We start from the raw sequence: 23,243 nt of genomic DNA, 5'->3' as shown, positions 1-23,243 counted from the left end.
TCTAAGCTTTTCTGAATAACGAGTGTAATTAAATTGGCAAGTGACACAAGAAAAAGGTACGTACACATTCCTTTCTCTCCCGCTCCCAGCTGTCCACTGTGCCATTGTGAACTATTTCACCACTTTGTGACCAACACTATGCAATTCAATAGGCGGACACCTCACAAAGAGCCTATAAACCAAACTTTAAGGCACTTAACAACATTCCCAGCCATCACATCACTGCAAAGGGTTCGCTTCCTGATGGTATTGTGAGAAGACAAAACAGCTCTAATCTTAACTACAATGATTGACAATTTCAACCCAATTCTTACAAGTTGGGACACTGTGAGAAATATAAATAAAAACTAAATGAAATCAGTTTCAAATCTTAAACCATTTTATTCAGAATAGAACAAAGAAAGTATATTAAATTTTTACAATGAAACAGGGGCTACACAGTGGTGGGGCTTACCCTCAGCAGAGGGTTCCTAGTTCAATTCCCGGCTAGGTTTTCCCCGTGTTCTCCTGGAATAGGGTATGTTGCTTGGGGCTTTAAGCCCCATGTAAGGTCACCCAAGGCAAACAGATCCTAGATGAGGGACCAAACAAAGAACAGCTCACAAGACCCCTTATGATGAAAAACAATGTTGGAAAACCTTCTTTTGCCCGGACATGAGTCACCAGGGCCTCCCCCTGGAGCCAGGCCCAGGGGCAGGGCCCGACAGCGAGCGCCTGGTGGCCAGGCCTGTGCCCATGGGGCTCAGTAAACCACAGCCCGCAGATACGATGTGCGTCAACCCAATTGACTCACAACCCGTGGGAGGGGCCAAGGGGGTCAACGGACACGTTGGAGAGACTATAGCCCCTTTCACACTGAGGAATAACCCGCGTTTAATTCGAGAATTTAGCGTGTCCGCAGTTGCGTTCACACTGACGACCCGGGCTGGCGTGTCAACTCGACTCGCCTTTCGACCCGCGTCGGACCCTAGTTTTTTTGCCGAGCCGAGTTTGATGTGAAAGCAATTGACGCGGGTTGGACGTGGGCGTGACGTGAGGAGTTTAAAAGACAGAATGGACAGCTGATTCACAACAACAGCAACAGGTGAGGACAAGTTTCACTCCGTTTTACATTCGAGACATTTTTGAAGATGGCTAACTGGGGAGACAAGGAGGTCCGCGAGCTCCTCAGCCTCCGAGCAGAGGACGTTTTTTAACGCCACATGTCGGGGGCGGTGAAAGATGGACCTCTGCTGGAAGGGCTGGCAAGAAAGATTGGGAGAGCGCGGTTTCCCACGCAGCAAGACGCAGGTGACCAACAAACTGAAAGCCATGAGGAAAAAGTTCCATGCTGTTAATGGCCACAACGGCAGGAGTGACAGAGAGCAATTTCGTCAACTTGGAGATTATAGTGCTCTTGTATTCTCCGAATATGTTCTTCGGCGGCATCCCACGTTGTGACCATCCACACCCCGTAAAATAACATCTCCATGAACTGCATATACAATTGCAAAAACAAGTCCTCAAGGTGTCCCGCCATCGTTGGTTTGAAAAATTAGATGCAGACAGGTGTGCGCCTACGTCATTGTACACGCCCAGCATTTTATGTGTTTCGTGTGACGCTCTGCCACGAGGCAACGTCCCCTGAACTCGGCTTCAGGCGACACGGGTCACCTAACACGCCAAGCGTTCACATTGCGCGACGCGGGACGAATGGGCAATTTGGACCCGCTAAGGTAGCGGTTCTCAGTGTGAAAGGGGCTTATGTTTCTCGGCTGGCCTGGGAACGCCTCGGGTCCCCCCAGAAGAGCTGGAGGAAGTGGCCGGGGACAGGGACGCCTGGGTTTCTCTGCTCAAGCTGCCGCCCTCGCGACCCGATCCCTGGAGAAGCGGAAGATGATGAATGGATCGATGGATTGACAGATTGGTGAGCTATGTAAATATAAAACGTAAGACAAGTCGCTCTGGGACAAATGCTATTTATTTAGGCCCTCCAGAAAAACGCGATTTTGCGATCGCTGATTTTATTGCAAAATCAGCAAAATACCGCTGATTATTCGGGGGTCAATATTTAAAAAAAAAAAAAACGCATATTCACCGCAATAATCACATTTTCCGCGCAAAATATGCAAAATATGCAGGACTCGCTTGATTTCACAATCTCCGCACTTTTCTGCATAAAGTTGGGAAGAGAAAAAAATGTCGAAAATTAACGAGAGACAAAATGAAAAAAGCTAATCGATCTCATCTACCGACGCACATTACTGCCAAAGACCGGGCACACCAGTACCCCGACGTCTTACACGAAAGCGGGGGGAACTATTCTGCACCCCGTGCAACTGTGTGTTGGAGCATAAAAGAAAATCGTTGGTGGCGTGCCACTTTACCAGCGCGAAACATTTGAAAATGCTTTCTGCAGCTGCGGAAAGGTAAGCCAAAGCCAGACAGCTGACGTTCACCGAGGCATCAACCTCCAAAACCATTGCGAGGGCTACCAGAAGCGAGGTGAGTAGCGTACAAGCTTGAAATTGGCCAAATAAAGAATAAATGAAACAGAATGAGACCGAGAAGTGTGTGTGTGTGTGTGTGTGTGTGTGTGTGTGTGTGTGTGTGTGTGTGTGTGTGTGTGAAACTGCTCAAGTTGTTAAAATAAAAAAAACCTTCTGTGAAGTAACTTGGTTCCAGTATGCTTGTTTATCATAGGAGGTCTTTAAAATGACTCTTTTTCATTCAGCATATTTTGCAACTTTGCATAATTCGCAAGTTTTTGCATAATTCGCAAGTTTCCGCAACTTCTCACAATTTCACGGCATAAAATCATTAAAAAACCTGCATATTTAATCGCAAAATCCAGGATTTTAGCCCGCAAGATCAAGGATTTTAGCCTGCGTAATCAAGGATTTATGCCCGCGTTTTTCTGGAGGGTCTATTTAATGTGAATTTTAACTGGAGAGCGGCTTTGAACAGCAGAAGATGAGCCAGCAGCAAACAATGAGGACAACATCATTTAACAGTTAATAAGCAAAAGGAGACCGACATTCATTTGAATTTGGAGCAGACTCAACTAAACTCTACCAGCAGTGTGTCATGCCCATGGGATTTGCCCCATGTTTTTAGTTTGATATTTTATCATGTTTTAGGTTGTTTATTGTTTTAGTTTTTGAGTTCATGTTTTAGTCAGGTCTTGCCATTGTTGTTCCCCCTCACTTCCCATGCCAGGTTATTAGTTTCACTCACGTCAGCTGTTTGTCTTTGTCCCCAGCTGCACTCAGTCACCAATCACTCCCAGTTCCCTATTTAGTTTCCAGGCTACCCTGTCAATTTGTGAAATCCTTTTTAAGGTGACGGTTGAAGAATACACACCTGAAAGAACAAAGCCCCTTCCCTGTATAAATGGTTTGCACCCCCTTTGTCTGGGGTCTTTTTTCACCATTACCGAGTGGTGAGGACTGACCTTTTCCTTGCAACGAAAATAAAAATCTTGACCGGCCGGCAGAACAACAAAGGTCTCTATATTTCATTTCTCAGAGGTATTAGGAAGCAAGGGAAGATTTTTTTCCACCACAGGACCCAAAAATGGCACCTTTCAATAGACACGCTTACGACGCAGACTTCAAACTAAAGGCTATCAGTCACGCAGTAGAACATGGGAATAGAGCAGCTGCGAGAGAATTCAATATTAATTCATCAATGGTATGGAAGTGGAGGAAGCAAGAAGATGACCTGCTCCAAGTAAAGAAGACCACACAGAGTTTCCGCGGGAAAAAACGAGATGGCCACAGTTGGAGGACAAAATTGAACAGTGGATTATTGAACAGAGAGCAGCGGGTAGAAGCGTCTCTACAGTCTCTATTCGACTGAAGGCAACAGCGTTAGCAAGGGACATGAATATCAGTGACTTTCGAGGCGGTCCTTCTTGGTGCTTTCGTTTCATGAAAAGACGTAATCTTTCTATCTGCACACGAACTACAGTCTCACAGCAACTGCCAAAAGATTACGAGGAAAAGCTAGCCACTTTTTGCGCGTACTGCAAGAACAAGATCTCTGAAAAGAAGATCCGGCCAGAGCACATCACCAACATGGATGAGGTTCCCCTCACCTTTGATATCCCCCTGAACCGCACCGTGGAGAAAACAGGGACCAGAACGGTGTCTATACGCACCACAGGGAATGAGAAGTCATCCTTAACGGTAGTTCTCGGTTGCCAGGCTAATGGCCAGAAACTTCCACCCATGGTCATTTTTAAGAGGAAGACGTTGCCAAAAGAAAAGTTTCCAACCGGCGTCATCATCAAAGCTAACCCGAAGGGCTGGATGGACGAGGAAAAGATGAGTGAGTGGTTGAGAGAAATTTACGTCAAGAGACCGGATGGCTTTTTCCACATCTCTCCGTCCCTATTGATCTGCGACTCCATGCGCGCCCATCTCACCGATGCTGTCAAAAACAGAGTGAAGCAAACCAATTCGGAGCTTGCCATCATTCCAGGTGGATTAACTAAAGAACTCCAGCCGCTAGATATTGGTGTCAACAGGGCGTTCAAAGTTAAACTGCGAGCTGCGTGGGAGCAGTGGATGACAGAAGGCGAACACACATTCACCAAGGGAGGGAGACAGCGCCGGGCGACTTACGCTACTATCTGCCAAGGCTAAGGTATCGGTCTCAACTGTGGTCCGAGCTTTCACGAAGGCCGGAATCGTCACTGAACTGCCAGGTAACAGCAACGACACTGACTCGGATAATGACGAGAGGGATCCGGGCATGCTGGATGCCGTAATCGCCCAACTGTTTCACTCGGACACTGAAGATGATGATGAATTTGAGGGATTTGTGGACGAGGAATGAACTGAAAAAATGTGTGTATTGTGTTCAATTATACGTGTTATAACTGAACAATTTTGAGAGTTATTGTGAATACGTTACGGTTTGATTTAGCGGTATCAGACATTTTTTTACATGTTACAACTGAGCAAGGGTGGGAGTTATTGTGAATACGTTTAATAAAGTTTGACTGACTGACTTATCCGACTGTTTTGTTTTGCTTAATGCGCCTTATAGGCCAGTGCGCTTTATATATGAAAAAAGATCAAAAATAGACCATTCATTGACAGTGCCCCTAATAACCCAGTGCGCTCTATAGTGCGGAAAATACGGTAATGGGTTTTCAGAGTTTATCCAAGTCAGCCCATTGGTGGCATCAACTGTTTGTAGTGATGCTCCGATCGATCGGCTGCCGATCATGATCGGCCGATAATGCCCAAAAATAGCCTGATCGGCGATCGGAAAAATTATGCCGATCAAAAAACCGATCAAGTGACGTAAATTACTAGCGATCACTTTCTAATGTGGTACGTGACGTGTGTACAGAACCGAACAGGCACAACCTTTACAGTGCATCTCGACAACATGACCTCTCCTGTCTGGAATTTCTTCAAAGTGTGTCAGAAAGATGTGAAACTTGCTGCGGTCACGCCATCTGCGCTTCGGAGAGGCACGGTCGCGCTAGCTACACTTGAAAATCGAGTGCCCGTTTACATCGCATCGTACGGTAAAGCATGTGAGGGGATTTATGGTGCATTCAAGTGCACCCCGTAAACTCAGATATCTATATCGAAGTTGATTTTTCATTTGTTGGAATACATACACCTGTCATTACTTGGTTGTTTTTTTACTACATTCTTTTTAATGATTAAAACAAAATGATAGAACAAAATTATTGAAGCATATTCAGAATCAAACTCATTTATGCATAGTTAGATTTGAAAACTTCATTTAGAACCAAATCAAAATGTTCTCTGCCAACTCCACCAGATTCTTGTTCTACATGTCCCCAGCTACCTCTGTGGTGATTTTCAAGTCATCCCACTGCATCATTGTTTAATAATCTGATGCTGAAATCAAACCCAATGCATGTATATGGCTAGATTAAGAAATTCATAAAAAAAAAAATAAATAAATAAATCTAATTGTTTTCTGCAAACTCCACCAGATTCTTGTTCTACATGTCCCCAGCTACCTCTGGCGGTTTAATTTCTATAAATGGTGCACTCTCTGCTAGATGAAAGGCATGGAAATGTCCGATTCCTTCCGTGATCGGCAATCGGGCAGATCATGATTTTGGTGATCGGTGATCGGTCCAAAAAATGCTGATCGGAGCATCACTAACTGTTTGGCAACCTGTGTTCATCATGCACTTTGACCCAGTGTTTGCACAGTTTGTATGATCAGGAGGGTTCCCCAAAACATGACCTATTTTTGTTTTGTAATACACAGTTTGTCTGATCTCTTTTCGTTAACCCATCCCAACATTCTATGTTCTCTACAGTCTATTGTGAATAAAGATTTGAATATGAGCTTCTTAAATCATATCATTCTGTTTTTATGCACATTTTACACAGCGTCCCAGCTGGACTTTGGGTTGTTCTCTGCATCCATTAAAGTCATTCACATTATTTCTTTACAGATGTTTCAGGACTGCAACGTTTTACCTGTGTGAGTTCTCATGTGAAGCAGCAGATTACCACTCCGACTGAAGCATTTGCCACATGTTTAGCATGAATATGGCTTCTCACCTGTGTGAGTTCTCATGTGCTGCTGCAGATTACCATTCTGTATGAAACCTTTACCACATTTTTCACATGAATAAGGCCTCTCACCCGTGTGAGTTCTCATATGCCGCCTCAACGTACCACTGTGACTGAAGCATTTGCCACATGTTTTGCATGAATAAGGCTTCTCACCTGTGTGAGTTCTCATGTGCTGCTGCAGACTACCACTCTGACTGAAACATTTGCCACATGTTTTGCATGAATATGGCTTCTCACCTGTGTGGATTCTCACGTGCTTCTGAAGAGCATTACTGCGACGGAAACATTTGCCACATGTTTCACACGAGTATGGCTTCTCACCTGTGTGAACTTTTATGTGAGCGGTTAAGCTACTGTTGCTGCTGAAAGCTTTACCACACGTAGAACATGAAAACGGCTTCTCACCTGTGTGGATTTGCAAATGTATTTTAAGTGTTGACATTCCAGAAAATCTTTTCCCACAGGTTTTACAAACATAAGGCTTCTCACCTGTGTGAGTTTTCATGTGGACCAACAAACCATTATTATACCTGAAAGCTTTCTTACATATTTCACAAGAATATGGTTTCTTACCTGTGTGCATTCCGTAATGGGCCCTCAACTCAGAGTAATTCATAAAGGCTTTTCCACAAACTTCACATTTTACTGCCTGGTCACCTGTGTCGGCATTAAACTGACTCTCATTGATCACATCGTTACTGGGATTTATGTTTCTCTCACGTCTCTTATGTGGCTTCAGCTTTGCATTTTGAGTTGATTCAGACTCTTCTTCTCTCAAGTTTTTTTCCATTTCTTGTCTCTCAGCTTCAGAGGAGTTCTGAGAGAGGAGCTGGTCACTAGTTAGTTCACTTTCCTCATAAGTAGGAGTCACCGATAAGATATCAGTCTCCTGTTTCAGTTCAAGCCACTGTTCCTCTTGAGAGGTGCAGCGTTCCTCCAGCTCTTCTTTAAACTGTGGCGGTTCTGGTTCCTGCTGGTCCAGACTGGAGTTGCTCTCGTGGTTAAAGAACTGCTGGTCAGTAAGAATCTCCTCCTTCTCCTCCTCACAGACATATTGTTGTGAAAAGTCTGGGGAAAAGGGACAAAACCAAAGGTTAATTAAAGCTGCAAGCAGCCTTGAGCGGGACCGAGCCTTTGCGCAGTCAGGTGCCGTAGTCACGCAGCTTTGCCAACACGCACGATACCTTCTGCATGAGTTTGAGCACCTTTTACAAAGAATAAGAATAACTAGGTAGCGCCAATGAGCCATTTTGCTCCGCCCACACACGATACCCTTTACATACGTACGAGGTCGTCTTGGTGGACGTGTGTGCCAAGTTTCATGACCTTACGATGATGTTAAAGCTTTGAAACCACAAACGCCATCACACGATTTTTCACCGCCTGGCGACGCCCACACCGTTCAGAGTTTAGAAAAGTTTTGCAAGATTTTTTTCCCCCATTGCTTACGAGTAGCCTGGCCAAGTTTGGAGCTGGTACCATTTAATCTGTAGCAGGAGTTCGATCAAATGCGAGGTGTGGGGGCAGTCGGTGGCGTAGTGGGTTAAGCAGCCGCCCCATGTACGTTTCCCTGGTTTATCTATTTTTACAGAGGGCGCGCGAAAATGTACAGATGGCTGGTTGGCATGTGTGTCATTGATCTGCGCGGATAGTAATCGCTCTGCATACAGAGCTGCAAGTGGCTTTGATGGGTTAACATTCCATACCCTCGCCTCGTTCACAGCTGGCACATTTAATTGGTCTATGCCAGCACTAATCGCCCGGCATACCAACACCTACCTCTAGTTAGGTGAGAGTGGTTTCGATGGCTTGGATGGCTAGACTATATATGAACACATGTTCACTAAATATTGGCCATGTTTATTTTGCAGTTATTCATAGGATATAAACATTAAGCATTAAAACACACACAAGCGCACGAAAGACGCTTAAGAGAACTGCGAGTTGCTTGGAAATTGGAAGAGGAGATGCAAAACTGCCAACAAACGTTGTGTGAAAATAAACCACATGCACACATTCGTTGGACAATAATGCTGTAGCTTAATCATTTAGAAGCCCATTTGGCGGTTTGTGAGAATTAAAATAGTGATTTAGGCTATAAGATAAGCATCCGCATTGCCATCAAAAGGGTAACTGATCTGAAACCACCACATTCGTTGGACAATAGGCCTAATTATTAATAATAATTCGTTATTTAGAAGCCCGTTTGCGAGATGGGACGTGGTTGATACACGTGAACACAAATTCACTAAATATGTGTTTATTTTACAGTTATTCGTAGGCCTATATATTCTGCTTAAATTGTATTTTATTTGAAATATTACTGTCATACAATTATGTTTGGACGAATAGTAAATTGTTGTTTAGGTTGAGTACAAGGGTAATTGCCCTAAGATGGGATGTGGCCTTTGGTTTTTTTAATGCCCCTACCTGCTCTGCATCCAACAGGCTAATTCGATAAAGTGAATATAAAAGGAATATGAAAGGAAAACAGCACCATATCAATCAAAATCAACACTTTATTTATCCCAAGTAAGGAAAGAAAAGGCACAAAGTGTAGGGAGCCCTAGGCTGTACAGGCAATAAAATAGCTTCTGAACAGTCATCAGCAAAGGTAAAAAGTGGTTGTAGGCTATTCCAGCAAGAGTGCTAAAGTACAAATTGTTTACATCGCCTTTAAGTTAAGAAATGTTTCCAGTGCAAAATACAGACAGTCTCGTCCTCTGCCGACGGCGATTCGCTGCCCTTGCCAAGTGCAGCGGCTTGGAGAGTGCAGGACAATGCACACCCTCCTGGACTTCATCGAGCAACACCTCTTGAACGATGACCGCTGCCGACTTGAACAAGTCTCTCGTCGCCTCCGCCTTCACGCGGGCTGCGACTTTGGCCGCTGTGGCAGCGCCGGGATTGGGTCCATGGTTGTGCGGGTATTGGCCTGCTTCAAACACACCATCACGCTGCAACACTTTGGCTCTGCATGCTGCGCCGTTTGGACGGGCAGTACATCTCCAGGTGACGGAGCTGGATCTAGTATGGTGAACACCAAAACGGTAGCCGAAGTTGTCTATCAGCTGCGGACGTCCTCTCTTTGTCCCACACTCGACAACTTCGTAAGTTGGCGCCACTGGATGGTTGTCCAACACTGTGTCTTCCACAACCGTCTCTTGTAGGGCCTCCTCTATGGACTCGTTGTTCCCTGTCCGGGATGGGACTGGCGAAGGCATGGATGCGGGGGGTTGGTCTTCGATGACAGAGGATCGGTCTGTGGCGTTCATGTCACGGCATGGGGCACAGGTCCACTGTACGTTTGATCTCTGCATCTGTCTGTAGAGGTCTTGCGATACACCTTTAGCGTGAAGAAAATAAAAACAATTAATACAGTGCATACATGCTTTGACTTTAAGCCAACACTTCATGTGGTGTTAATTTACAACCCTGATCCCACCACAGCAGAACAACAGAATGAAACACTTACCGGTATTACACAGCCTGTGTTGCCACCCAGAGCACAGGTGACACACCAGTGCCTGTTGTCTTCTCGTTACTGCAGAGTCGCACACTACGCAGGAAACCATTGTCGAATGAATGAAGTAATTCTTTGACCAAGGGTGCCTTTAAAGCCATTGTCGTGGGGGCGGGGCAGAGGGTGGGGGGATGGCTTAGAAGGTGTGAAACCATTTGCATCCTAACACACCTGACACAAATATGGAAATGCCTTCACCTACATTTTGCAGCTATGAAGGAAATAATAGACTTTATTTTTTTAAGCTATAAGTTGCTTATCTGACATGCCATTAATGCATTTCCCCCCTCACATTCTCGTCGCAACTGTATCTTCACCGTTGGCTGTTGAATACTGAATCTCCTGATCGCTATAATGAATAGGCCTACTTACTGTAGGGATTACTTTCTTGGTGTAGGCATATATCATGCAATAGGCCTACCAAATGCAATACAAAATTGACCGTCTTTCAAGGCTATAGTTGGGCCTAAATGTAAAGCAACGTAGAGGTGGAGTAGCCATGTGTGTGTGTGTGTTTGTGTTTGTGTGCCTGTACAGCCTAGGGCTCCCTACACTTTGTGCCTTTTCTTTCCTTACTTGGGATAAATAAAGTGTTGATTTTGATTGATATGGTGTTGTTTTCCTTTCATATTCCTTTTATATTCACTTTATCGAATTAGCCTGTTGGATGCAGAGCAGGTAGGGGCATAAAAAAAACCAAAGGCCACGTCCCATCTTAGGGCAATTGCCCTGTACTCAACCTAAACAACAATTTACTATTTGTCCAAACATAATTGTATGACAGTAATATTTCAAATAAAATACAATTTAAGCAGAATATATAGGCCTACGAATAACTGTAAAATAAACACATATTTAGTGAATTTGTGTTCATGTGTATCAACCACGTCCCATCTCGCAAACGGGCTTCTAAATAACGAATTATTATTAATAATTAGGCCTATTGTCCAACGAATGTGGTGGTTTCAGATCAGTCACCCTTTTGATGGCAATGCAGATGCTTATCTTATAGCCTAAATCACTATTTTAATTCTCACAAACCGCCAAACGGGCTTCTAAATGATTAGGCTACAGCATTATTGTCCAACGAATGTGTGCATGTGGTTTATTTTCACACAACGTTTGTTGGCAGTTTTGCATCTCCTCTTCCAATTTCCAAGCAACTCGCAGTTCTCTTAAGCGTCTTTCGTGCGCTTGTGTGTGTTTTAATGCTTAATGTTTATATCCTATGAATAACTGCAAAATAAACATGGCCAATATTTAGTGAACATGTGTTCATATATAGTCTAGCCATCCAAGCCATCGAAACCACTCTCACCTGACTAGAGGTAGGTGTTGGTATGCCGGGCGATTAGTGCTGGCGTAGACCAATTAAATGTGCCAGCTGTGAACGAGGCGAGGGTATGGAATGTTAACCCATCAAAGCCACTTGCAGCTCTGTATGCAGAGCGATTACTATCCGCGCAGATCAATGACACACATGCCAACCAGCCATCTGTACATTTTCGCGCGCTCTCTAAAAATAGATAAACCAGGGAAGCAATTGTACACGCCCCAGCTACTGCGGAAATGATGTGATCAGGATTCCAAAAATATTCTCACAAACCACGAATCAAACTGGCTTCTGAATAACAAATTATTAGGTATTAATAATTATTGTCCAACGAATGTGGTATTTCAGATCAGTCACCCTTTCGATGACAATGCATGCTTATCTTATAAATCACTATTTTAATTCTCACAAGCCGCGCGAATCTAACGGGCTTCTAAATAATTACAGCATTATTGTCCAATGAATGTGGCAATGCGGATGATTATTTCCACAATTTTATGAATTTATAAATCACCATTTATTAAATAAAAAATAAAAAAAACGTTTCCACACTAAAGTTGGTTATTAAATAATTTACCATAGAGATGTAGGCTACCCAGACAGACCAGTAGAGCTGACTTATATCTTATAATAACGAATGTACAATAATAAAGATTTCAGCTGCTCAGGTAGCCTGGCCTAAACGACTCCTCTGTTGGCCTGAACGACTCCTCTGTTGGCCTGAACGACTCCTCTGTTGGCCTGAACGACTCCTCTGTTGGCCTAAACGACTGCTCCCTGTGGCCTAAACGACTGCTCCCTGTGGCCTAAACGACTGCTCCCTGTGGCCTAAACGACTGCTCCCTGTGGCCTAAACGACTGCTCCCTGTGGCCTAAACGACTGCTCCCTGTGACCTAAACGACTGCTCCCTGTGGCCTAAACGACTGCTCCCTGTGGCCTAAACGACTCCTCTGTTGGCCTAAACGACTGCGGCCTAAACGCCAATGGCCTAAACGACCTGCTCCCCATTAGGACACACATACTACTCTGTTGCCAGACTCTTATTCTTCCGTTTCCGTCATGAATTTCGGCGCGCTACTAGTCTAGTACCGATGGTCCGACCGGCATAAAAAGCACGCCGCTGGTGCGCAACGACCTCGATCGGTGTGCAACGACGTTTGGCTCTCATTAGTCAAAAGGAATTCCGGCAAAATGGGAAAAAGTTGGAAAAATGTGGATGGGAAAATGCATTGAAAAGCACTTAACGAGCCAAAGTTGAGCTCCCTCTCTCCAACTCAGATCCCCACTAATTTCAATACTGCACCAATTACTCGAACAAATGTCTCTCATGTCCAAAATCAGGTAGCCTGGCCTAAACGACTGCAGGGGGGCCTAAACGACAGCGGCCTAAACGCCAATGGCCTAAACGACCTGTATCCGTCTTAATGCCTTCGGCATTGGCACCCATAATAATAACTCCTTCAGATACAATAGGGTCCTTGCAGTTTCACTGCTCGGTCCCTAATAACACGATGACAGATGAATCTAACATCTGACAAGTAGTGGTGCAACGGATCATAATTGATCCGTGATCCGAACGGATTTCTCTCTACGGTTCGGTACGTACGTGGTCCGCAGATTGGTTGACAAAATAAATAAATAAATAAGTAAGGAGGCGTGTTTATGTGGAGGCCGTGCGCCTATTCAACCTAAAGGACAAAAGCACAGTGGTAGTAATGGCTAGCGGAGGAGGAGAGGATCATCATTTAAGTCGCATGTATGGGCACATTTTAGCTTCCCTGTCACATACAATGATGATGGACGAAGGGTGGTGGATAAAACAAATACGGTATGTCGGCATTGTGGCACGAGAAAGCTATATGAGAGTGGAAATACATCCAGCATGGCAGCGCATTTGAAGCGCCATCATCCTGGCATGTTAGCTCCTGCGTCAGGCTCCAAGACGAGTGCTGCGCATCAACCAGTAATCACAAAGACATTTAAAGGGGAACTCCGGGGCATTTGAAGCGCATTTCCATTGCTAGAGGTTGTCAAATACTGACAGTAGGACACAGACAGGTGCAAATCTGCGCTCCCTGTGTGGAGATAGCGCTGTTCGCTCAGCCTGTCATGCGAGGCTAATACGTGGTGGCTAAGGGGCAAGCGCTAACCCTTCCACGTAAAACAACAACTTGCACACTGCAGAAACGTCACACCACTTTATAAACCATCCGACAATAAAGTCACAAGCCTTACCATCAAAACCATATGCATGGTTCTCACATTACTGGCATGGGGACGTTACAAAACAACTTTATAAACAGCATGTCACTCACCGGCTGGTTGTAGGCTCGCGCATGTGAAAGCCCAAAAGAGTGGATGGACGATACTCCCATATACAAAACAATTATCTTCTCTAGAAAAACTGCGTTCAAGTATTTAAAACATTACAACAATATTACTGGGCATGTATTGTTCTAATGTTTTAAATACTTGAACGCAGTTTTTACACAGTACTCAAAACACAGCTTCAAGTGTGTTCAACCTCCTGCCATTTAAAAATCTTTCACTCAATTGAAATAAATCTACACTACATTGCCACGTTCCTCTAAGCCTTCTGCTTCTGATGGTCTTCAAATTATTTTCCTTGCTCCTCAACTTTTGTCACAGGAGGTCATAGTATCCATTCAGCCACTTTCTGCTGCTTCTCCTGCAGGTCTGCTGGGTGTGAGCTTGTTAAGCCGCACCGGTTTACAAACATTCCTATCACTGTGAGGACATCTCTCTTCCACTCCTCTGCTTCATTTTACACTGCAGCCATTTTAAGCATTATTCACTTGTGACTTCTGCTAAATTTACACTATATTCAGCTTTTTTTAGTATTTTTTCCTCAAAGCTGTTTTGCAGGAACAGCTCTTTCTAGTTAAAGTTTTAAAGATGCTTTACCTTTCGCGGTGTTACGGTGACTTTCTGACATGGAAGAGCTGTCTCCATCGTTACTGTGACGCCTCTTCTTTGGCCTCAGCTCTGCATTTCCAGTTGATTCACGCCCACTTCCTTCCTGATCTTGGCTCTGATCTTGGAGCTGGACATTTGTTGGTTCTGCTTCACTAAGGTCACTTTCCTCATAAGTTAGGGTCACTGTGAAGATATCAGTCTCTTGCTTCAGTAAGAGCTGCTGTTCCTCATGACTGGTGCAGACTTCCACCTGTTCTTCTTTAATCTGTGGAGGTTCTGGTTCCTCCTGGTCCAGACTGGAGTCCTTCTCAAGGTTAACAGGAATCTCTTCCTCACAGAGATATTGCTGCGGGAGCTCTGGAAAGACAAAAGGTCACAAGGAAATGGTTATTTACACCATCACTAAATAACAGAGACTGTAGTTATAAGTAATAAAAAGGGTTCCACAGATATGAGGGTGAAACTTAATGTGAATGAGACTAATTATTTAGGTGCACAGATACGAGAAAGTCTTAAGTTTTAACCCTCCTAACAGCAGAAATGCAACAATCAACTGGCTGGTGAGCAGAAACGTAGGTTTGTTAGCTTGTTTCAGATACATCAGATTTACATCATCTTTTAATTCTAAGGTGCTAAAACAATCATATGCTCCTGAGCAGGTGTTAAAACTCATGACATATCACACTGTGTCTTTATTTATGGAACAGAAACTAAGTGAACCCCTGATCCAGCAGCTTGTAGCAGCAGCTTCAGCAGCAGTAAGTTGAAGTAATGGTTTCCTGTGTGACGTTATCAGTCTCTCACATGGTTGTGGAGGAATCTTGGCCCACTCTTCTTTCCAACGCTGCTTCAGCTCATTGAGGTGTGCAGCTTTGGTTCATGCTCAGATTATTTTACTGGCAATGGACATAAATGTTTAACATCTGGTCATGAAGATTAGAAATGGATCTAGATGTGATTTTAGAAGGTGATCCCACAGATTGAGCGTAGGAACATTACCCAGATGTTAGAACTCAGGGTCTGTAAATAAAAGACAGCCTGAGAGGGAACCGGAACACAATCCAAAACAAACCACCATCACATTCTCCATGAGTTCAGTAACAGAGGCGATGTGTGAGAGGCACAGAGGGAAGCTTTTAAACTTTCTGTCTCTGCAGAACATGGTCTGTTCACATTAATGTGAAACTTCACTTCCTGTCATGCATCTGTGGGCTGTGCACGGCTGCTGTGCACGGCTGCTGTGCAACTGCGGTCAAGTGAGCAGAAGTTCGTCTTTTCTCTGATTTAAAGTGCGCCCGTATTACAGAATTTATGGCAAATGCAGGAAGTTCATGATACGGAGCGTGCAAATATTTTACTAAACTGTAAAATCCCTCTCATCCATAATTTCTGACAAAGGCGTGTACACTTGAACTCAGGACCATCATGACTGTTCACTCACTCAGTGTCAAGCTCATTCACTTTATCCTTTTGGAGAAATTCAACCTCAAATTTCATTATTTTGAAATGAAAACGGCATGCGCATTACATCAGCCAGGTTTGCAAGAACTGATTCCATATCAAACACTGTCACTGCAGTTTAATTCTTTTGGTACTTCTAAAATAATTTTGTTCTATTTCTGAAGAATGCGAAATTCAAAGTCATGACAGTAACTTTGACTGATTGACTCGCTTAGTGAACTTTGTCTAAAAAACACTTTGTAAACCTATTCTCTATACGCTAAAACAAGTAAATCATTATTTTATTTATTATAAGAACAATTGTTAGTGGTGGCAGAAGTGGTAAATCTAATATTTTCAACTTTCTGTTAGTGTTTAACACGGAGCTGTTTAACTAGCTGTGCCATGTGCTCAGCAGTCAACTTTGAATGGACTTTGAGGCTGAATTTCTCCAAAATGATACAGTGAATGAGCTTGATCCTGAGTGAGTGAATAGTCAGGATGGTCCTGAGTTCAAGTGTATCAACCTTTTAGCTAATTATTATTGTTATTGCACATGGTGAAGTAATGAAATAAATAAATAAATGATGAAATGAATATGCAGTGTGGTGCAATGAGTCTCTGGCTGAAGGTGCTTCTGTGGTTGACCAACACATCATGAAGAGGATATATTGTCCAGCATGGACAAAATAAACAGCGGATTCAGGATGAGGCCCGTTACAGCCCAACAGAACCGGAGCGGAGCTCAGAGCTGCAGCCCTGTTCCTCCACACAGCCTTACTTACCCACTCTGTGGACGTTTATTTGCGGTTTCCAGCTGATATCCAGCAGTCCGCGCTGACGGCCGATCTCTTCCTCGTACTGGACGATGGTTTTCTCAAACTCTGAGAATATTTCTTCGGCGGCAGCAGTTAGTCGCTGGCTGATAAACTCTCTCAGATGCTGAACTGAAGACATTGTTGCTGCACACACTCAGATATTCAGCTCAGACACACTAACACACCGTCCAGCAGCTGAGTCCCACACAGAGAAAACTGGCGCCCGGCTGCGGTGTTTGTTTCCGGTGTCACACGGTGGAGTTCCGGCAGAGGAAACGGACCAGTTTAACGTTCCGCCTGTTTTACAGCAAAATAAATAGAGCTGCAGGAAGTATTCATGGAAATGAAAAGAGATAAAGAACTAATATTTTCAACATTGTGACTTCAGTTGTGTGATATTGTGTTAACGTAATATATGAACGGAGACACGGCTGTAACCAAACTTGTTCACTTAACTTCCTGTTCTTCTTCTACGAACACCTCAGCAGGTTCAATACACAAACACTGGTGACAGACTCCCCCTACTGGTCGAAGTCATATATGCAACATACATCACATCTTTCCCCTTAAGATATTCTCCATAACCAATTTACTCAATACTTTCTACTTTTTTTAAACACACTTTTCTAATGCAATATCATTCAAAACATCCTCAGATTCAAACTGAAAGCACCTTTACACGTAATAGGTAAAGTGCATATTACTTGAATTCTGAAAATGAATTAACAAACCAAAATTAACTTAACGTGCTTCATTTATACTCATGACTACTTCAAACAACTTAGCAATATTTTCTGTCTTTCTTCGTTTAAAGCAAATGACTTTAAAGTCCAAATGAAATGCTCCTCATCACTCACAGTAACGTTTTGGTGTTCTAATTGACCGGCCACACCTCAACCTCTTAACTGTTTCTTCTCTGTTCACAGTTGGTGTCACAGTCTCTTTCTCAGGTGATGTCACAAGTGACTGTGCATGTGATGGCATGGGCCTTTCAGTCTCTGCAGGTGGATTTGTGGTGACTGACCAGGGGCGGTCCTAGAGGCGGGCCGACCGGGCAGGCGCCCCTGGCGGCATCGCAGGGGGGGTGAGAAAAAAAAAAAAAAATCCCAAAAAAAAACGTAGCACCTGATTGTATTTTAACTGCCTTAACCTTCTGGTGATTTGCCTGAAGGAACGCCTGAAAACTGCACTTTTTCTTAGACGATCACTGTAGATTTTTCTACCTTCGCCTAGATTTAAAAAAAAAAAAGTACCATGAAACAGGCTTGTAATAGCTAAAAGGCCTTAAAGATGGACTCAAACAGTGCCAACAGGTCCTAGAAATGTTTTTATTCCATATTTAATATCTGTATATCAAAATATGATATTATACACCCTTTTCTGTATGGATATGTCTAGGGCAACTTTGTACAGGGCCATTTGGAAAATGATAAAATTAATATTAAAAGTAATAAAAAAAATAATTAAGGGGGGGTTGGGGGCGCCAGCACCGGGTTTCGCCCAGGGCGTAAATCAGTGTCGGACCGCCACTGTGACTGATCCACAGTCCTCCACATCTCCAGGGCATGGTTGTGTAAATGTCTCTTCTCGGCTTTTCAGCAGATGCCGGCGGTTTCTCCTGTAGGTGTTTCCATCTCCTGTTTGGATTATTACAGACCGGGGGTTGTCATGTCTTCTCACGACGACTGCTGGCTGCCAGTTGTCTTTGACTCTTACTCTCACTTTCTCCCCTTCCATCAGAAGTGGCAACTGTTTTGCTCCTCGGTCGAAGTACTGCTTTTGTTTCAGCTGTCTCTCCTTGATGCTGTGGTGCACATTGTCAAACACCTGGGGCTTCAGCAGCTGTGCTGATGTTGGCAGTTTGGTTCTCGGTCTCCGACCCATGAGTCGCTGTGCAGGGTACAGTTTCACTCCATCCAAAGGTGAGTTTCTGTATTCCAACAAAGCAATGTACGGGTAACTCTTGACTCTCTTGTGCTTTCTTCAGTACATTTTTTTACTGTCTGGATTGCTCTCTCACTTTGTCCATTAGACTGGGGGTATCCCGGGCTGGACGTGGTGTGTACAAACTCCCAGCTCTCTGTGAATGACCGGAACTCAGCACTTGAAAATTGAGGGCCGTTGTCAGACATGACCTCGTCCGGAATCCCATGTCTCGAAAACATTTTTCACACTGAGACCCGCTACCATCGCGGGTCCAAATTGTCACTTCGTCCCGCATCGAGCAATGTGAAAGCTTGGCGTATTAGGTGATCCGAGTTCAGGGGGCGTGGCCTAGTGGCAGAGCGTCACACGAAACACATAAAATGCTGGGCGTGTACAATGACGTAGGCACAAGCCATGCGTCAGAGGTAGGGTTAAATACACCTGTCTGCATCAAATTTTTCAAACCAACGATGGCGGGACACCTTGAGGACTTGTTTTTGCAATTGTATATGCGTGTGTGGATGGTCACAACGTGGGATGCCGCTTAAGAACATATGCGGAGAATACAAGAGCAGGGTTGACATCTGGGTTGAGCTGGATGTGGTGCTGTCCTGGCACGCACCCTACCCCAGTGAACACATCTTCATATTCACTCAGAATGTCAGAGTTGTCTTTGTCATTTACACTGTACACTCTTCTGAGTAATCCTAGCTCTGTGCAGGATTCTCTTCCAAGGATAGCAGGTGAGTCTCTCTCTATGATCTGGAATTCTAACTCGTATTCATTGTCTTTGAAATCACATTTGAGCTTTGCCTTGCCTTTTGTAGTGATCATGTGGCCGGAGTAAGTGACGAGCTTACATCCTGACTTCTGTAGCACTGCGTCCTCAATTGTAATTTTCTCTCATCGACAGCACGTTGCACTCTGCTCCTGTATCAAGCTTCACAGTTAGCACACTGTTGTTTTTTTGGAGCTTTTGAGTCCATTTCTCACTGTCATTGTTCATTGTTGAGACTGCATCCAGTTGCAGCTCTGCACCTGTTTGCTCACTTGGTCTGATCTCGATACATCCCATAAACGTGACATCATCTTCTTGTTGTTGTTCTGTCTCAGGTACTTTTTTCTCAGTTTTCCTGTGTTTAAACTGTTGTTTTTGTGACCTACACATGCGACTGAAGTGGTTCTTTAATTTGCACTGGTTGCACATTTTCCCATTTGCTGGACACTTCTTTGGAAGTTTTGAAGGAATGTCGCACATTTCACCTTCTCACTCTTCTCCTCGATACCCGTCGCAATGAGATAGAGTTCAAACTTTTGAATCCACGTTCGCCAGTTTTCTGCCAGATTTCCCTCGAAGCTCAGACTGTTTGGAGTTTTTTTTTTTTTTTTTAACAATTTTTATTTATTTGTTTTAGTTAACAATATTGACAATACAATGCAAGACAATCAACTCTGAATTGCACAGTAGGAAAGAGAATAAATAAACAAACAAAAAGAGAATCTAACTAACAAACAAACAAAAACAAAAAGTCAGTAATAGCCTCAACAGAGCCTGTATATAATTATATAAAATCAGGTTTTTCCTTATATGACAACCATTTTCCCCATCTTTTAGCGAAATAGGTCTTCTTTCACTTTCAACTTGTATGTGAGATGTTCCATCGCTAGTATATCGTCTATAATTGACATCCATTGTTTGTTGCTAGGGGTGTCAGTCTTGAGCCAGTTTTTTAGTAATGGCCTTCTTTCCAGCCACCAGTAGAATCTAAGCCAGAAATTGGTTTCCTACATGCACCGATCCATCCAAATGTCCGAGGTACAAAACAAGACAGGATTTAGGAATCACATATCCCAACACATTGCAGAGAACTGAGTGAACATTCCCCCAGCAGGGCTGTATATGCCCTTAACACCTATTGTCACATATATGCTACAAACCGGAGCCGGAGTAACTGTTGACTCCAAATTGACCAGGATGCCTGTTGTCGCAAATTTGCAACATACAAAAAATTCTATTTATTTTTTGTGCAAAAGTGAAATGAATGATCTCAGCATTATTTACCATCTACTTAAAGGTGGGGTAGGGGATCTTTTTCTGGAACATTTTTTTACATATTGCTTGAAATACTCTTCACACCCCCATTGCAACCAATTAATTAAAAGTTTAGACACAAATATGAAAAGTTTTAGTGGCCTCTAGAATGTACAATCTAGGAAAAACACTGTCCAATCATACTGAACGGACCGTTAACAATGATTGGATTCTGATGCGTCTATCAAACTGCAATCTGCTCCTCCCTCCCCCTCCTCCCCCACCTGTGCGCGTACCCTGCTCCGTGAACGAAGCTTGGCAGGAAGCTAAACTAGAGCCAGCTTGGCTAGCACCTAGCATTATTAAAAGTATAGTTATCATATACTAAATACTAAATACTAAATACTAAATACGGCAACGATCGATGCTTGCTGTCAGAACAGCGCTCGTGCACCTTCGTGCTCGTTCATGTACTCTAGAGGCGTGCCTTTGGGGGGAAAGTGAAGAAAAGGGTTGGGACTTTTTACCTGTGTATTTTCAAAATGCAGCTTCGCTGGACTCAAAATCCAGGATCTCCTACCCTACCTTTAAAGGCTAAAACACACACAAAACATTTTTTTTAATATACTGCTATATAAATTCAGGCGTTAAGGGGATATTTATGCATCTCCAAAAGATGTGTGTGTGATCGGAATCCATGTGGTTACACAATCTCCAGCATCGCTGGTGGGTACTTATCTGTTTACTTTTGATTCTAGGTGTGACAAAATATCGAATTACATTCTTCCAATTAAATTCTTTCCACCTCAGTGACTGGGTAGTAGTTTGGTTTGCTTTCCACAAATCATGCCATATCCCTTCTGGAATCTCCTCACCCAGCTCCTTTTCCCACTTAGCTTTAACATACATTGTTGACTCTCTACTAGATTCCATTAAGCTGCCATATGAAACAGATACTACTTTTGGGATGGGATGGTTATATGTCTGGTTATAAGTCTTGTATTATATCTCTATTTTCTGTCTGCATAAAAAAATAATCTATTCGGGAATAAACAGAATGTGACATTGAGTAATAACTAAAATCCCTCCGCAGTGGATGTAGATCTCTCCACACATCAAAAAAGCCCATCTCCCCCCATGTATTCCTTACCAGTTTTGTGATAGATTTCTTATTTCTCTTGAGACTAGTTGCGTACGCACAAAATAGTGGCGTACGCAACTTTTCACGTCAACGATCAGATGTATCAAGAACGAAAAGACCGTGGAAATGTGCGGTGCCTCACGGCAGCTTCAGGGCTGGCGTACACACGTTTCTGCAGCTGTTGATTCTTTGGCGACACCTAAGGAGATGTTGGGAAACTGTTATAATAAATAAATGTGAAAACAATTAGTCCTCAGACAGTGATGTGCACATTTGAGATAGATAAACAATTAATACACACATGTGTCTCCATTTACACGAGTGGATATAAAAGCAGCGCTAAGTGGTGCAATGCATACCATTAAAAACAATGGCTGCTTTAAAAGTATTAGAAGACTTTGCAAATGGTGCAATTCGAAGAGAGCGTGTGTTCACTACAACAGAGAGGATTTGCTGGCATATGATGGCGACTGATTACTCATTAGCCGTTTTGAGGGAAATCCTCCTAGAACTGTGCGCAGAGCTGCGGCCGGCGTTGGAGCGCAACACAGCGAGGAGCCATGCGCTGCCTGTGCTCACAGGTGATGTGCACACTGGGGTTCCAACCGGAGCATTACAGGGGCAGGTGGCCAACCGATTGGGACTGTGCCAGTCTACCCTGAGCCGAGCCATGGGACAGAATTATCCGCATCTCAGCCACGTATATCAAATTCTCAACATGCCAACATTAAAGCTCAATTTGAAGCGAGAGACGATTTTGTAATTGGAGCTATCGACTGCGCACACATTGCTATAAAAGCGCAATCACATGATGAATTTGTATGTTAACAGGAAACTATTTCATTCGATCGATGTACAGATCATATGTGATGCATAAATGCAATTAACCAAAAGTGTGGCGAGGTGGCCTGGTTCAACGCACGATTCATACATTCTGAGTAACAGCATCGTTGGGAACAGACTTACAGGGTGGCACTGTGCGGGATGGCTGGCTTCTTGGTGAGTAACTTCATTCTTGTAATTGTCCTAATATTATTCCCCGTGACGCGAGGGGGCGCACATTGAGTATGTGCGCCCCCAATTTCTCTCCCGTCTTCACAGCATCATTATTATATTATATATATTAGTCGGTGGTCAAAGTTAGTTTCTTGCTGTTTTTTGCTGGTTAAACTTCAGTTTAAGATCTTTCTAACAAGCCCCTGATCGTCTCTGTGGGCATATATTAATAACCCCGTGCGTAAAGTGTGAAATGTCTTAATCAGCCTCACCTTTTCCCCGGCGCACTTCTGCGCGTTACTGCATGAACACGTTGTTGTGAGTTACACAAAAGCATGGGTATTTAGCTTGGGGGTAATCAGAGTCACCCACATGTGTTCCCACCACCCCAGAGAGAGCAGTGTCACCCACTGTTGCCCCGACTCTCTGTTCAAACAGAGTCGGTCACCCCCCCACCCGCCTGTTTTGGCCACACTGCGGCGGTGGGCAACCAGTCTCCGCTTTACATCCACCTTAATGTTGGACCACTTCTT

At 43.7% G+C, this 23,243-nt stretch overlaps 1 pseudogene; it reads right to left on the bottom strand.

The window, feature by feature from the left end:
* The window catches only part of LOC142382305 (uncharacterized), a 31,581-nt pseudogene extending 14,797 nt beyond the window's left edge, over positions 1-16,784 (bottom strand).
* Between the last annotated feature and the right edge of the window lie 6,459 nt (positions 16,785-23,243).

This window comes from Odontesthes bonariensis, chromosome 1, assembly GCF_027942865.1.
Source record: "Odontesthes bonariensis isolate fOdoBon6 chromosome 1, fOdoBon6.hap1, whole genome shotgun sequence".
Classification (NCBI taxonomy): Eukaryota; Metazoa; Chordata; class Actinopteri; order Atheriniformes; family Atherinopsidae; genus Odontesthes; species Odontesthes bonariensis.
The sequence above is the reverse complement of the archived record's forward strand: the minus strand, read 5'-3'. Positions and strand labels throughout refer to the sequence as shown.